The 16,492-nt window shown below is 50.0% G+C and overlaps 1 protein-coding gene and 1 long non-coding RNA gene across 8 annotated transcripts in view; both read right to left on the bottom strand.

Annotated features, from left to right (window-relative positions):
- Nucleotides 1–2,862, bottom strand: part of MEF2D (myocyte enhancer factor 2D) — a 33,586-nt gene extending 30,724 nt beyond the window's left edge. For 3 of the 7 annotated variants that reach the window (XM_063105646.1, XM_063105647.1, XM_063105651.1), the window contains exon 1: nucleotides 2,524–2,861. The gene's annotated coding sequence lies outside the window, so the exon portion shown is untranslated. Of the gene's footprint in view, nucleotides 1–1,878; nucleotides 1,898–2,523 lie in introns of those variants that run through there. The other 4 variants (XM_063105652.1, XM_063105653.1, XM_063105649.1 and 1 more) reach the window with 4 other exon arrangements.
- A 4,608-nt stretch (nucleotides 2,863–7,470) lies between these two features.
- On the bottom strand, nucleotides 7,471–9,228 carry LOC134385016 (uncharacterized). The gene is made up of 2 exons (XR_010024275.1): nucleotides 9,002–9,228; nucleotides 7,471–7,684 (listed from the first exon to the last, which is right to left on the bottom strand). It is a non-coding gene; the product is annotated as an uncharacterized LOC134385016 (long non-coding RNA).
- Between the last annotated feature and the right edge of the window lie 7,264 nt (nucleotides 9,229–16,492).

Here is a 16,492-nt window from a genome sequence, read left to right on the forward strand (position 1 = left end):
TGGACCACAATCAGTGAGGGCTTAACCCCAAGGCTTCCTGTTCCCAGTCCCCCTCAAGGGCCAGGGCACCCCCTACCAGCCTCCTTGCTGCTGCTCCTTGCTCCAGCCCCCAACTTGGGGAGTCTCCCTCTGCCTTCTTCTTCCCATCACACCTCCCAGGAAAGACCCAGGGAAGATTTAAAAAAAACTCTGCTGGGGAGAGATTATATAACAGCAGTCAGAAAGACTATCATATCTCCCAGCCTATGAGAAGAGCCAGAAGCCAAAAGGGGCAGAGATGAGAAGCCCAGGCCCCCCAGCCTAGGGGCACCAGGCACAGAGTGGGATGGACGATGGGCAGCACTTGCCACCCTTCCAATTCCTCCACTTTCCTGTTTCAGGCACTGGGTACAGCAGACAGAAGCTCCAATCCAACTCCCCACACCCATCCCCCAACACAAGGGTTATGATGCTCTCTGACTGGGTCCTACTTCTCCCCTTGGACCAGGGCCTCCAAGAGCAACGACTGTATGTCTTCTTTCCTGAAGTCTCTCCCTACTATGAAGCTGTGCCTGAAAGAGTGGAAGGACTAAAGCGCTGACACAGATTTGCTATGTGATTTCAGGTAAAAAGCTCAACCTCTCTGATCCTATAGGAATATGAGTGAAAGCTCCTCCCTTTGCCAGAGAAACCAGAGACCCCTCCCTTTACAAACGTACATGCATGTACATACATATACACATACACATGAAACACATGCGGGCTGTCATGGGGGGGCAGGGGAGTTACAACAAAGAGAGTATGATCACTGAGACCCAAGGGCCCAAATGTCTGTGCTTAGGCAAGTGGAAAGGAGCTACATATAAGCTCCAGTGTCCCCTAATCACCCCATATAAACAGGTCCTCAGCCACTCCCACACTGATCCCACCCCACCCCCATCTCCTGCCCAACACACTGGGAAACTGCAGGAAGGAAATTCATTCCCAGGCAGACCGTGGGAGCTGGGACAGCCAGGCTAAGTCCTGGGGCGGGTGTGACCTGGTGGCCACGGGAGGGTGGACATCTGCGAACACTAACATGTGCTTTTCAATGCTCTCCTCCACTACTAAGACATCCCTGTTGGAGGTTGGTAATAGAGTTAGGGATAGACAGCTCCCTAACTCCAAAACAACCAATCTCATGCTGGCTTGGGCTTCCCTCCTATCTCCAAGCTAGAGCAGTCCAAGGTCACCGCCCCAGACGGCAAACTTCTCATAGTCCAGGCTCACCCCTGAATTGCTGTGGAGACCCACTGGGGGACGGAGGGAGGGGTGGATAAGGGCCCCCTCCCAACCAAAGAAACCAGCCCTCTGAGGAAAACTCCAATGGGGGGGCTGGGCACAGGAAAGGGGGACACAGGACCCACCCACTGTATCCTCCCCCAACCCATCAACAATGCATCTTGTAAGGGGAGGCAGAGAAAGCTTCACACTCAGATGAACTTGGGATAGCCCAGACAGTGGCTCCAAGTGTACACATACCCAGGAGCCCTCTTTTCATGGGGAGACCTCAAAAGGCTGCTGAGAGGTCGGCATGAATCACTAGGGGGAGGGGGCCCCTTTCCCCTATCCCTGTAAGACCCAAACCTGATAGAAAGGGGGCTGGCATTGGAATGGGAGATTAAATGCACCTTAGTTTGCATGGCTCTCTCTCCCTAAAGCCCCCAACACTCCCTAGATCCCCACTCCCTGTCCAGTTCAGCCTGCCATAGGTGGAGTCACTGGGGAGCTCTTGCCCAGATGTTGAACAGCTGCAAACTTCTGGGGGGGGGGTTCTCCAGCTGGGGTTACTGACAAACCAGATCAGGGGGTCTCGGAACCCGGGCTAGGAGATCCCAAGGAAGGGTCCTGCATGCCCACCTCCGTGGCGACTCCGCGTCCCAACTCCACAGCCACCCGGCAAACACCGGGCCCGGAGACACACTCACTCACACACCCCAACCCACTACCCCGGTGTCATCTGAACAACATCCCCCCTCCCTCCCCCGCTTCCCAAACAGCTGCGGCTCCCCCCGCCCCCACCCTCCCGCAGCTCTCCCAGGTCCCCTTCTGCACCATTTCGGGCCAAGGAGGAGGGAACAGGCGGCAAGAGGAGGGACAGGGAGGGAGGACCGGCTGTTAAAATGTCAGTCGTTCCCGGCTGTCACCGGAGACCCCTCTGAGGATGGCGCCCCTTCCCAGGCCGCTCGGAGGCCATCGTAACCCCTGGACATAAACGGGTCGGCGCGCCCCCAACCCGCCGGTCCCCACCCCGTACTCAGCCAAGAGAATTACAGCCCACTCCACTTGTCCCCCACAGCCGACTCCCTAACACAGTCACCTATATAATCCCCCACCAACGCCACACGAAAACACTGCCCGCTCCGCGAGTTCCTCCCAGCCCAGGGGGCTACCCCATCCCATCCCTCAGGGGGACGGTCTTAGACCACCCTCCACCCCAACCCCAGGACCGGGTGGGGGAGGGGGACCCTTAAAGTGGCAGGCGCATTATTTTTCTCTACTCACCAGCCCCGCTGGGGGAAAAAGGGTGTCACGGCTGGGAGCGGGTAGCCCTCACCCCTCGTCCCGGGGATCTTCAACACCGGGAAGCCGCAGCTTCGGGCGGGGGGTATAATAAATGAGACTGGAGTCCGCGCGGGCCCAGGGCGGCGCCGGGGGGCCTGGGCCCCCGTTGTGGGCGCGGGGGCCGGCAGGCGGACGGCAGGCAAGCGAGGGACTGGGGCCGAGAGCCCGAGCCGCCTCTGCTGTTGTTGATATTTTGCTTCCTTCCTCCTTTCGGGCTCCAAAGGTAACTCCTCCAACCCCCGGGAGTCGAGGCCGACGTAGGCAGCTCAGCCTAGCTTGAGGGGTGGGGGGGGAATGTAGATGATAGACAGGCGGGGGGCCAATGGGAGGAGCTCGTGGGGGCGGTGAGGCGGGGCCGGGGCCGGGGCGGTCCCGGGTACGCGGCCCCGCCCCTAGCTTCCCGCGGGCTGGCGGGGCCGGGCCGGGTCTGGTCGGCCCCCGACACCTCCGCTTTCCCAAGCTAGGCTGCAGCGTCCGGATGGCAGATCCCTCCGCCTGCCGGGAGGGAGGGAGGAAGGGACAGAGTGAGGCAAAGTAGGGAGGCGAGACCCAGAGGCCTTTAAAGGGATCGGCCCGAGCCTGTAGTGCCCCCTCCGAGCACGCGGGACGGCCGCCAGCACTGCTGCCACCGTGCGCTCAAGGAGGTCCTTTCTGGGGAGGCTCTGCGGGCAACAGGCACACTCTTACATATACACACGCTACCTCGACATCTCCCCTCCTCCCAAACCCCAGGAGAGTTGAAGGTGGGAGTCTAAGTAGATAAATTAAGGGAAGACTAAGTGCTGAAAAGATTCCATCTACCCCACTTAGTGTGTGACAAAGCCCCACTTAAAAGGCCATGTTCTTTTCTTGGGGGGTTACCTAGGGAGCTCAGTTGCTCCCTCTACCTGTGACAGTCCACCTCCCCTCCTAGGGCCCTGCTCCGCAGACGCTCAGCAATTTAAAGCGACAGCTCATAGTTCTTGGGTGACCTAATCTCCAGTGCCTGCAGCCCCAGAGCAAACACTGCAGTGGGGGCAATTTAAAGGGGCGGTACCCTAATCCACCCACCTCCCCGGCCGCACTGGAAACACCAGAAGCATCTTATTAAAGAAGCAGCAGTAGCTCTTTAAAAAAAAAAAAAAAAATTCCTGGTTGCCCCAGGGGTGGTGAATCTTTGAATGCCCTACAACAGGAGTGTGGGTGCCATGCCTACTGTGCCACCGACCTATCAGCCTTCCTCTTCAGCATCCCTATTACTTCCAAGTCCTGCTTCTTTCTACTTAGAGCTTGAGAAAATTATTGAATCTGGCTTAGATCTCAAAGAACCTGGAAGAACAGAAGCGCAGTCAGTTCTTCACAAACACTGATTTCTATCTGGCTGGGGTCTGATTTACAGGACAAAGACTCAATTCTGGGTTAGTGCTGAAGAGACTAATATATACAGAGAAAGGCAGCATGTCATGGTGGTTAGAAACATCAACTGTGCAGTCAAGCTTGCTTGTTTCAAATCTTTACACCACCATTTGTTAACTATGAACACAAGCACATTACTTAACTTTCTCTACCTCATGATCCTCATGAGTAAAATGGAGATGGTGTTAATAGTACTATACCTAACTCATCAATTTGGTGTGAAGATTCAACTAGTTCATGTAAGTAGATTGCTTAGTACTATAATGCCTCATGCTGCATTATAATAACTCGGAACCTTGGACTAAGGACTGATTTGCATTTAGGCACCTATTAGCCCATGCAAGCCTCAAAGGAGGAAAACTCAATGGAACTGCTCTGCAAATAGGTTGGAGGTTTATCTTATGTGTCCTGAGACAGGAAGCCAACAGTCTATTTCCTTGACCTCAGTTTCCAACCCTTCTATCTGGCTCCTCCTTCAGGAAACTTGACTTACATGCTGTCCCACTTTGTCCCCAAATGTAGCTTCTCATTCCCCATTGGATCTGGGAGATGGGATTCCCCCCAACACAAGATGTTAGTTCTCCCTGCCAGGCAGGGCTAGATTGCCCCAAAAACTTCAGGGTAGGCAGAAGTCCATCTGCCCCTTCCTCAAGGACTTGGAGAAGAACAGAGCCTTGTGCCAGGTTTGAGGTTGTGGCAGTAGCAGGATGGGAAAGTGCCCCCCCTTAAGTGGGGAACCTCCCCTCACTTGTGGCCTCTATTTTTAGTTCTTCCCCAGGCTCTAGCTGGAGAAACCGTTTAGTCATCAGGGTGTTTATTTTCTGGCTGTTTCCGACGTCGGGAAAGCAGAATGTTGAGACTGGAGAGATCCAGGGCTGCTGGAAAAGACTTCTTAGGAACAGGCCTGGGAACTCAGCCTTCAGACCATTGGGTCCCAGATCACAGGAAAAACAAAACAAAACAAAACAAAGTGGGCAGAGAGCAGCCAAGCCCCCAGGAGGTGGGTTCTCAGCCTACCTTCAGCTTTGAGGATTTTCAAGCCACAGAACCCTCTGGCCTCAGCTCTACTTGAAGGATTCTGTCCAAAAATATAAGCAGCCTCAGAATAAATTATTTCCCAGGGCTGATTCCCAGAACCCCCCTCCCCAGCCTCCTATAGATCAGCGTGGTGAGCCTCCCGCCAACCACAGTTCTAGCCAATCTCAAGCCTGAGGCAGGCTTGCCAGGGCTATGATTGGCTGGCTGGTCCTCCCAGTCTTGGAATGTTGGGTTTTCAACAAAGGAATGAGGAAGGAAGGTGAGTCACCTGGGGAGGGTGTTAAAGGGCCAGGCGCAGGAGCTAAGATGAGACAGAGTGTCCTAGTGAGATGGAGTGCCCTGGGCCCTGGGATGCTGACATGATAATCCACTAGAGAACAGAGTAGGAGAGGCTGACACTATAAGTGGGATAGAATTTAGAATTAGAGAAAACTTAATGAGAAGGAAAAGTAGCAAACATGAGGCCACAATTTCCATGGAGGACTAAGAAAGGGTCTAGGGAGTAATATTGCTGGGACTTAGATCAAAATGAGGGCTTCCTGAAAGTGACTCACTAAATCTTTTTCTTCTGGTCCCTGTACTTCCCATCCCAGAATCCCCTGGGTGGAAAATGTCTGAGTGGGGAGACACCTGGGTCTCATTTTTCCTCCTCCCTCTCTGGCTACCCGTCCATATTTCCTAGAAAAAAGTCACCTAACAGCCTGAAGCTGCTGTAAAATCCCCTAGGAGTTAGACACTTAGATGTCCACCAAAGTCCTAAAAAGTGTGTGTAAGTTTCTCTCTACAGTATCATCTTCATAAGTTTATATGGCAAAAGGACATCAAGAACTCCTTTTATTCACCCTTTCCCAAGCACCCCTAATCCAACTTAATTTGAAAAGGTCTCCCTCATCCTCACACCCCAAGAGCTGTTTCTCTACCTGCCTGTTGTTCCATAACCCTGGGAAGCCATTACTGCTGGTTCAGCCTCTAGTCTGCCTGGCTGTCTCACCTTCCCCATAGCCATCTGGACAATCTCCACCCCCCTACCTCCATTCACCTCATCCCTGCCAGGAGGCTGATCGTTCTTCCTCCAGTTTTCGAATGATCCCAGCAAAGTTCCCCCAATCTCTCCCCACATCTGCCATCTTGCTTGTGAGGAGAAGGGCCATGAGCAGGTGTAGTAGTTCTGTGTATACAGTCTCTGTGGGGATTTGTGTATGATCCTGTGCCTGCTTTTATAGTGCTTTCTGCTTTGTGTGTCTACCTCCTCAGTACACGCTGTATTGTATTGACATTTTTGGTTTCCAGTTTACTCTTCCTCATCAGATCCTGAGCTCCATGAGGGCAGCGATGTAACTCAATTTTGGGTCTTCAGGGCTCTAGCTTTGCAGAGCCCGGCATGCAACATGCTCAGCAAATGTGTACATGAGAGAGAGAGAGTGAGTGAGTGAGAGAGAGAGAGAGAGAGAGAGAGAGAGAGAGAGAGAGAGAGAGAGAGAGAGTGAGTGAGTGTGTGTGTGTGTAGCTGTGTATCTGAGTTAAGATTATAAAAAGTTTATTGAGCACCTCTATTTGTTTATTGATAACTGTCTAGCCCAGGGATGGGGCTCTAGTCTGGGGCCCAAGCACCACTCTAGGCCAGAGTTGGAGGGAGAAGGCAGAGTTGGGCAGAGAGGTGTCCAACGCTGTTTTGGCAGAGCTGTGCCCCAAGCTCAGTGTCAGGGTGCCTGGGGACAGAGCTGGGGCAAAGGGCAGAGGCCCCACCCTGGAGCCGAAGGGGGCAGGGAAGGGGTGCCAAAAGCCGGGTCCTCGGTCAGTGCATCCCCCCAACGTGAGCTCCCTGCCCACGACTGGGCAGGATGTGGTGGCAGCTGCAGGAGGGTGGGCAGGATGTGGGGGTGGGGGCAGCTTAAACGCAGCCTGACAGTCGTCTCCCCAACTCCTCCCTCCTTCTCTCTTGTCCCCCCATCCGCTCCCTTTCAGTCACGTGCTCCCAGCTTAGGAACCGACGGACTATTTCCCCCTCTTCGCGGAAGGACATAATTGGCATTGCAAACTCGAGTCATCACCGACTTCAGCCGTACCACGCCTTTTTCTCGTCCCATAGCCCAGAAGAGAAAGTTTGCCAAGTACACATTTCTTTAAAGCCCTGATCACTAACTCAGGAGTGTCTCCTTTAAATGCAAATGAACAGCCATCTCTCTCGCCCCCACCCCCATCCCAACTTCGCTCCTCGTGCCCAGACTCCACCGGCTGCCATTGACGTCAAGCGTGCGTCAGCGTCTCCAGCCCAACCAGACGGCACGTGGGGGGAAGAAGGTAGTCTTAAAGGGCCAGGCTCTCGCGGCCTGTCCGATTACTGCTGTGAGATTTGGCCTTGGAAAGGAGGAATGGAATGAGATATGGGGAGATCTATCAGAGCAAGAAGAAATGCAGGGTAGACGTTAGCAAGGACTTCCCAGAGTAGGAGGGTATATTCTGAGCCAGGCCTTTCCTTTATATTCCCCAGAAGTTTGGGTATTTGCGCTTGGGAGAGAAACCCAGGAGCCAGAAGAGCAGAGCAACTTTGAAGGTAAAGGAAGCTTGGCATTTAAGACTCATCCAGCTGTAATTTCAGTCGTTCCCCTGTTCATGCCCAGCATGTCCGCAGGTGCAGGGACTTCGTTCACTTCTGTATCCCCAGCACCTAGAACAGAGCACGTAGTAGGTACTCAATTTAAGAATTTGTAGAGTGAATGAATTAATCCTTTGAGTCCACTGCAAAGACACCTCCTTTAGGAGGCTTACACTAATTGACCCACCCAGCACGCATAGCACATACAAGCTCAGCTAAAGACAGTCTCACTCTATTTTGAACACTCACACCATTTAATGAACTTGTCTCTTCCTTCCATGCATTAGAGACCGGCCATGGAAGAGCACAGAAAGGGGAACCATATAAACTTGGGTTCCAATTCCATTTGTACTGTTTACTAGTTAAGTGACATTGGACAAGTCTCTTCATCTTAGTTCTAATAGCTATCTTATGGGGCCAATACTACTTAGACCATAGATTTACTGTGAAGATTAGATGGGACAATTTCTATGAAGTACCTGATGGTACCTACTGCATAGTAAACACTCAGTAATGGTGGAAAATAGGTTTTAAGATGGCCATTGCCCCCACTAAATTGTGAGCTTCTCGAGAACAAGGACCTTGCCACACTAATTTATTTCCAGCATCAAGCACAATGTGAGGCTTATAAAAATGTTTTTTGGGGCCGAGCCCGTGGCGCACTCGGGAGAGTGCGGCGCTGGGAGCGCAGCAACGCTCCCGCCGCGGGTTCGGATCCTATATTCCTATATAGGAATGGCCGGTGCACTCACTGGCTGAGTGCCAGTCACGAAAAAGACAAAAAAAAAAAAAAATAAAAATGTTTTTTGAATGAATAAAAGTGAGTGAATGATTTCAGTATTTCCTGAAGTCTGACCTCCAAACCCACCCCTGAAGTTGTTATCCTAAAGGAGAAATCATTACAAATACCTCCTTACCCCCTCCCTTTTCCCCCTGTGAGCCCCAGGTTTTAAAGCTCTGTCGTAGAACCTCAAGGTAGAGTTGAGGTTAATCTCTGCAGCTGAACCAAAAGTATTATGCAAACAAGCCACAAATGATTGGCCTGCAATGGAGATGGGGTGGTGGCGGTGGGGGGTGGGGGGTCTCCAGGTGGGGGAGCTCCCCACCTCTCCCCATTCCCAGCTCAGCTACTGAAACCCTGTCCCAAGAAACCCAGGCTGGGCTTCTGCCAGGAACAAAGGACGCCTAAAAGAGAGCTGGAAGAGGGGAACTTCTTGCCCAGACACCAACCCATCTTCCGTCTTTTGTTCTCTGGAGCCTAGTCCCTCCTCCCATCAATTCCTCTCTTCTCCCTAGCTCTGCCTCCTACTCCCTGCCGCAATCTTCATTCCCTTCACACCTTCCCAATAGTTATAGAGGAGGTGGGGTGGGGACAAGACCTCCTATCACCTGATTCCAGCTCCTTGGCCTGAGGAGCAGTAGCCACCTCGTCCTGGTTCAGCCTCTCTTGCAGCTGCCTATCGATTTGGTTTTCAATATCTGTCACCATCTCTGAAGTAGAATGCCTGACAGACAACAGAAGGGACTTCCCGCCAGGTGAGTGAGAGCCCTCTCCTTCCTTGAAGAGGAGGAAGAAATGATGAGACCCTCCTCTAACTGAGAACAATCCTGTCAACCCCAAGGAACCCTGGGGGGTGCTGGTGCCCCCCCCCACCCCTTCAGGAATCTCCCATCAGCCTTGATGCTGGCTCCGCCCCCTGCAGGGGTTGGGTGACAACAGGAGCACTGTGTTCCAGAAAACCCCAAAATAACCCGCCTTCACTGTCCAGCTGCTATTTCTGTCCATCTTGTTTAATTATTCAAACCCAAGTTGGGGAGTGAACTATAAAAAGCTCTCCTGCTTGGGGACCCAGGAGATCTGGGAGACTTGCCAGGTTGCAATAGCAGCAGACCACAGGGTTTGGGTGAGGTCACTTGGTCCGACCTCCTGCCTGAAAGGTCCGACCTCCTTCTGCTGTTTGCCTGCTTCCTCAGCTAGAAGGCAGAATCCAGGCCTCTCTCCCTAAAACTCCCTCATGCCCTCGTTTCAGCATCCTCCAACCCCCATCCTGCCTGAGAGCTGCCTTCCATCCCATCACCCTTTACTCTGGAGGTATTTCCTCTGAGCTGTCTTTTTGCTGACCTGCTCCCTAGTCTTGGTCTTAACCCACATATAATATCATTAGACCCAAGCATCAGTGACCAAGGGAGGTGGGGTGGCAGAGGACAAGTCAGGTTGACACAGAGACAGGGAGATGGACACCATGTCCTTGGATGGCATTTATTGTCAGCTGGGGGTGGAGAGCCCTGTTCTGGGTGGGGCAGTTGCTGCCTGTCCTGGGTGCTGAACCTCCTCAGGAGCTTCTTTTGTGAACTCTGACCTTGTAGCTGAAGGGATGGACATAAGGCAGCAGGAAGGATGTTCTTTTCTGGGCCTAGTCCCCTTCTAGATGGCCCAAAGTCCAATGTCAGTTTCCATTGAAGCGGAAGCACATGGCAGGCAAAGTGAGAAAAGCAGGACTCCCCTGGGGGCCACTCCTGTGGCCCCTCCTACCACAGGCCTTTCCTAGAAGGGTGGTAATGAGGGGTTGTGGTCATGGTTGCTCTGGCAGCATGGGGTTGTCACAGTGACTGCCCTGGGAAGTGGGTAGTAAGGAAATTCACATTAGTGAAGGGGAGACTGGCAGTTACACAGTCTGAGCAGGAAGAGGTACACGAGAGGCTGGGGCAATCCCAGAGACCCCAGAAACACACACAAGGACAAGAAGTTACAGGATGGACAAAAGGAACAGGGGTGGCAAAAGTGACAATTGAACCCCAAGAGAGGGAGAGACCGCAGGAACAGACACAGAGACCCAGGGCACAGAGAGGGGCAGACATGTGAGAGCACAGAAGTGGGGTGAGATGCTCAGTGTGGGAAGGGGACCCAGCAGGCAGGCAGAAGCCAAGGACAGGGGAGCATGGCAGGACTTTCTGACAGTCGGTGTGGGACCTGTGTGTTAAAAAAGAACCTTAGGTTTCACACTTGGGCCTATTTTGGGGCTGTTCCCACACATTCCCTGTCAGCAGCAGCAGCAGCAGCAGCAGCAGCAGCTCCTGCAAAGTCCAGCCTGGCTCTCCCTGCTGTGGCTGCTACTAGAGCTACAAGGGGAGGTTGCTGAGGTATGGGGAAGAGGTGCGCCGTTGCTAAGCAACAAGAGACTGTGTGCCTGGAGGGCATAGGAGGGGGCCCTGGCACCGATTGTACTGATTGTACCAAGAGAGGTGGGGAGACAGTAAAAGAGCAGGGTGAACCAAGCTCAAGGCTCCCTCTCCCATCCTCCTCATGACAATTACAGAGGAGGGTTGTACTCCACCGCTCAGGAAGCATTTTGGGTAAGTGTGTAATCCTTCTCCAGGATGCTGTGATTGTGTGTGCAAACCTGTGTGACACTCATCAGCCTACCTCTAAGGGTGGGCAGGGGCAGGGCCTAGGGCATGAAAGACAAGGTTAAGCATCTTTCACAGGACCCATCTTGTTGGAGGGGTCAAGGACTTGCTCGTCTGCTAAAAGGTAGGAACCTCTGCAGAAATGCAAAGGCCCAAGTATGGGAACTTAGTGGGGAGATGCAATGGAATGGGAAGAGAAGCTGGTTGGGACGTGCCCCACCCTCTCAGTCATAGACGTTATGGAGGATCCTCCCCAGAGGGTTGGCAGCAGGGGTCCCTCACCCACCCAGCTATCTGTTGAAAGTCTCAGTGTTCTTAAAGCTGAAGTTCTCCACTGTATTTCATTATTTGTATTCTCTTATTCATTATTTTATTTATTTTTTTTTAGGTTGACTGGAGTTTGACAGGTAGCCATCAATAGGGACTCTATTCTTTCTCTTTAGAGCCCTGTCATCTGTGACAGGTCTGTGGACCAGTAACCTAAGGAGCAGCTCAGACCTTCACTCAGTGCTGACACAGGGCCATCACCACTCGGAAGAAAGCACCTTCATTCAACAAGCATTGATTGGGCACCTATGATGTGCCGGCCAGGGTGCTGGGGAAGTGATGAGGGGTGGGTACCATGGTGGTCGACAACCAGCCCTTCCTCTGTAGTGACAGTGTGCTTGCTGGTGTTTCGGCAGGCTCCCTTCTCCCATCAGACACTGCACTCACATATGTCACATATACTGTTTAATAGCTTCTTGCTGTCCATCTTGGCATGGTCCCCAAATTCCACAGGGGATGGGTTGTGCTTCAGTCTCCTGCTCTCAGAAGGGCTCAGAAGTTGTGAGTCCTTCATCATGCATGCTCAGACTTGGCCCCAGGGGGGCTGTACAGGTGGAGTATCCTTTATCCTAAATGCTTGGGACCAGAAGTGTTTCAGATCTTGGATGTTTTCAGATTTTGGAATATTTGCATATACATAATGAGATCTCTTGGGGATGGGACCCAGGTCTAAACATGAAATTCATTTATGTTTCAAATATACTTTATACACATAGCCTGAGGGTAATTTTATATAATATTTTAAATAATCTTGTGCATGAAACACATGACCTATCATCTGAGGTCAGGTGTGATATTTTCCACTTGTGGCCTCGTGTCGGTGCTCAAAAATTTTTGGATTTTGGATGTTTGGATTAGGGATGCTCAACCTGTGTTGCTGAGAAGACACAACGGGCAGTGAGAGGCTTTCTTATTCCCAACCCACGAGAAAGATAAAAAGTTGGGGGTAAAGAGTGCAAGCACCCGAAAGGCATTATGTGCACTATCTTCATCATCATACAATAGCCCAGCTGACAAAGAATTATCATCCTCATTTTACAGGTGGTGACACTGAAGCTCAGTGAGCTTAAGGAACATGCTCATGTTCATACAGCAAGAAGTGGCTGTGGGATTCTAACCCCAGACTGTCTGTGCCCAGCCAAGGGTCAGGGGAGAAAACAGCTTCAGTCTCACCATTGCCAAGGAAGAAAACTACATGTTCACAGGGACCCTGAAGAGACCCAAAACTACATACGGAGGGAGATTCTAGAGTGTAGTTAGGACAATACCCTCATGAATTCAGTGTTGAAAGAGCCAATGAAAGATCCAGTGCCACTGAAAGATCCAGTATGGTCACACAGGGAACTCTGAATTGCTCAGATTTAGAGAATGCTAGGAGAGAAGCCTTGGTCAGACAGACCTAAGATCTGTTCCCAGCTCAGTCATTTCTAGCTGTGTGACCTTGGATGAGTAACTGACCTCAGATTCCTCAGTGATAATGTAAGAGTGATACTCCTAAAGTGCTGCAAAGATTACAATAGATAATGTACTATTGTAAAAAATGACAATGTACTTTGTTGCTTGCAACAATGGACTGCCCCTCTCCATTTCCTACAGAAGAAGAAAATATGTAACCAAGGGCAAATTCAGAAGGAATGCAAACCTGCTGGTATGGTACCAGGACGCCCAAAGCCTGGCAGAGGTTTGGGAACATGCAAAGGACAGCAAAAAGACCTTGTTTCTCTCTTACTCAAAGCAGGGGGCAGGGGACCAAGTAGGATGGTGGGAAGGCATATTTGAAGCAAAAGTATCAAGAAAGGCCGAAAAGGGGCCTCTGCTGGAGCAGGCAGAGTGATGGTGATTGATGACAGAGGGAACATAGATCTCAGCTCCTATTTTCTTCCCCTTTCTGCCCTAAGACAGATTAAAAAAAATTTTTTTTTATTTATCTTATTTTATTTTTATTTTTATTTATTTTTTATAGATGACCGGTAAGGGGATCTTAACCCTTGATTTGGTGTTATCAGCACCACACTCTCCCGAGCGAGCCACGGGCCAGCCCATAAGACAGATGTTTAGAGTGGAAATAAGAGACCTGAAGTCCTGGAAAGGTGAGAATAAAATCTACAGCCCCATTTGTTCAATGACTTTCTATCTCTAACTTGTGAAGTTCACCAGAAGCCAAGGAAACTTGCACAGATGGTTGTGGTGGCATTGTCTCCCATGTGTGAGGAATTTTGGAGAATAGAAGAGGTGCCAAAAGACTGGAGGTGGAAATAGAAGGTTCCAGTGTTTAAGAAAGGGGAAAGATATTTTTAAAATTCTAGGCTTTAATCCCCACAACCATTTTAGAAGGTTAAAGGAGACAGGATGGATCATCAGGTGCTAGTTGGGGTTCACTAATCCCTGACAACTCAAGTGACAATGGACATCACCTGAGAGATTGTCAGAACTTCAGGAATCTCAGCCCCACCCTGGGCCTACTAATCACAGCTTGCATTTTAATGAGAGTCATAGATGACTCACAAGTACATTCAAGACTTAAATGCACTTCTGTAAACCTGTTCTCAGACCCCATAAGCAGGCAAGTGGTTTTACTTATTTGTGGCTAGCACAGGGATCCAAACTCTCGACCAGGATCTGGACCCTTTACCTTGGTGTTAAAGGCTGTGCTCTAACCAACTGAGCTAACCGGCCAGCCCCAGCAGGTGGGTGGTTTTAAAGGTGCTATTGAAGGACAGGAGTTCCTTCAAGAGCTTCTTCCTCCAGGGAGGTTAGTGAGGATGGGCACTGTGTGGGGCAGGGTTCTGTTTCCTTTGCCCCTGTGACATCTTTTACTTGTTTTACAGCCTGTGGGCTTCCAACTGAGCTTTCCTTTGCAGAGCCCGGCCACAGCCAAAGATGTTTGAAATCGTCTGTGCTATGTTGTGGAACATCTGTGTTATAGAATGCTGCACAGACTTCCAAGGCGTGAAGTGGATCTGGGCCCACTTCAGGGTAGCCAGACTTCTTACAAGGAGGCTTCAGGCTCCAGCAGCAAAGAACGGTATCAGAGAGAAATTGTTCCATGAAAAAGTCAAGTCTCAGAGCAATCTATATAATAGCAGGCCATTTATGCAAATAAGCATGTATAGGTAGATGTGTATTAATCAGCCATCTATATTGAATGGCTTAAAACAACAGTCATTGTTTTTACTTATGGCTTTGGAGATTGACTGGGTTCAGCTGGGTGATTTTCACTTAGAGTCTCATGCTGTTGCAGTCTGACAGGGTTTGGGTCAGGAGTCTTCTTAAATGCTTCTTCACATGTCTGGCACCTGGGCTGGGAACACTCAAGCAGGTGGAGTCCAGAATAGCTACAATCTCTTTCTCTAATCTCTCCTTGTGGTCTCTCCAGCATGGTGGCTTCAGGGTAGACAGACCTCTTACAAGGAGGCTTCAGGCTCCAACAGCCTTGGGAGTCACCTGGCATCACTCTGTCATACATTAGGCAGTCACAGAGACCTGTCTAGGTTCTAGCGGGGAGAGGACAGAGTCTCCACCTCTTGGGGAGTGGCAAGGTTTTGGAAGAGCATGTGGGATGAGAAATGTTTTGGCCATTTTTGAAAAATACATGCTGCTACAATATGAGCATATTCATGAAGGCAAATGTATAGGAAGAAGGTCTGGAAGGATCTACACTAAACTATCAACAAGGCTTCTTGCCTCTGAGAATGGTGGGGTATAGATATTTTACATTTTGTATGTATTTCTTGAATCTTTTACACTGAGATAGTATATACCTTATTTCATTTGTTTAATGAAAAGGAAACTAAATAAAAAAAATAAAATAAAAAATAATAAAAAAAAAGAAACTAAAGAGAAGGGAAAAGAAAAGTAAAACTTTGCTATAAGCCTTTTATAATAAAAGGGTTTAATTGATTGGTATTTCTGGGGAATGTTGCATAATGCATCTGAATTTCATGAATGCATTTAATTAGATTCATTATAATAATATTTTTAAATAAGATGCAGGAATGTGCAATTATTCATTCATTTAACAAATACTTATTGAAAGCCTACTGTGTGTTACTTGAACAGCTATGCCCAGAAAATCTTGTTAATAGATCTGAGTCAGCTTGGAGGGACATCTCTGGTAGCTCCATCCATTGCCTCGTCCTATTTAGTACTTTTATCTGGAAAGAGAAAAGGCAGGCTTATCAAGAAGGTGTCATCTTGGTGCAAAGAGACTTCAGTATATTAGATTAAAACAGTGGGAAAAGTTTAGCTTCATTCTTCCAGTTATCTATTGCTTTGTAACAGACCACCTTAAAACTCAGTGGCTTAAAACAACATTATTTTATAATTATTATGATTTTGAGCTCATCTATGCAATTCTCGCTTGGGGTCCCTCATGTGCTGCAGATAGGCAGTGGCTGGAGTCATCTGCAGAAAGAGCTGGCATCATCTCAAAGCCTTGCTCACATGTCTGGTTGTCAGCCAGGACCTGGGTTGGGAAGGTCAACTGGAACACCTACCCTCTCCTTCTCTGTGTAGGCTCGAGTTCCTCACAGCATAGCAGTAGGGTTCCAAATGGCCCAGTAGGACCAGGCAGAAGCCATATCACTTTTTATGACCTAGCTTCGTAAGTCACAACCTTACTTTCACTGTAGTTAGAGGCCTGCCCAGATTCAAGGGGAGGGAACATAGATGCTACTTCTCAATGGGAGGGGTGCCAATGCTAAGAGCATGGGGGATGGGAGATTTTTATGGCCATCTTGGAAAATACAACCTGCTATATTAACTTATTATCAAAGAGATAAAAACTAAACAATGATGCTTCCATTTTTCAAATTAACAATGGACTCAGTTAACACAGTAAAAGCCAAGTCCTTCTGTATCAGGCCAGATGGGCTAAGTTATGCTGCAGTGATAACTATGCCCCAAGTCTCAGTAGCTTAACATAATAAGAGTCTTGGTGCCAGACAGTGGCTGTCTCTCCAGGGTGCTACTAGCTGGTGAATCAGCTTGTGACACAGGTTAAGGGCAGAGGCTCTGCTCCACATAGTCACTCAGGGACCCAGGCTGATGGAGGCTGTGCCATGTTGTTGCTGCATCTGGAACACAGATACCACATCAGGGAAAGAAAGATCAGAGAATCACATATGGAATTTTTATTGCCTGAGC

This window comes from Cynocephalus volans, chromosome 8 (assembly GCF_027409185.1).
Source record: "Cynocephalus volans isolate mCynVol1 chromosome 8, mCynVol1.pri, whole genome shotgun sequence".
NCBI lineage: Eukaryota > Metazoa > Chordata > Mammalia > Dermoptera > Cynocephalidae > Cynocephalus > Cynocephalus volans.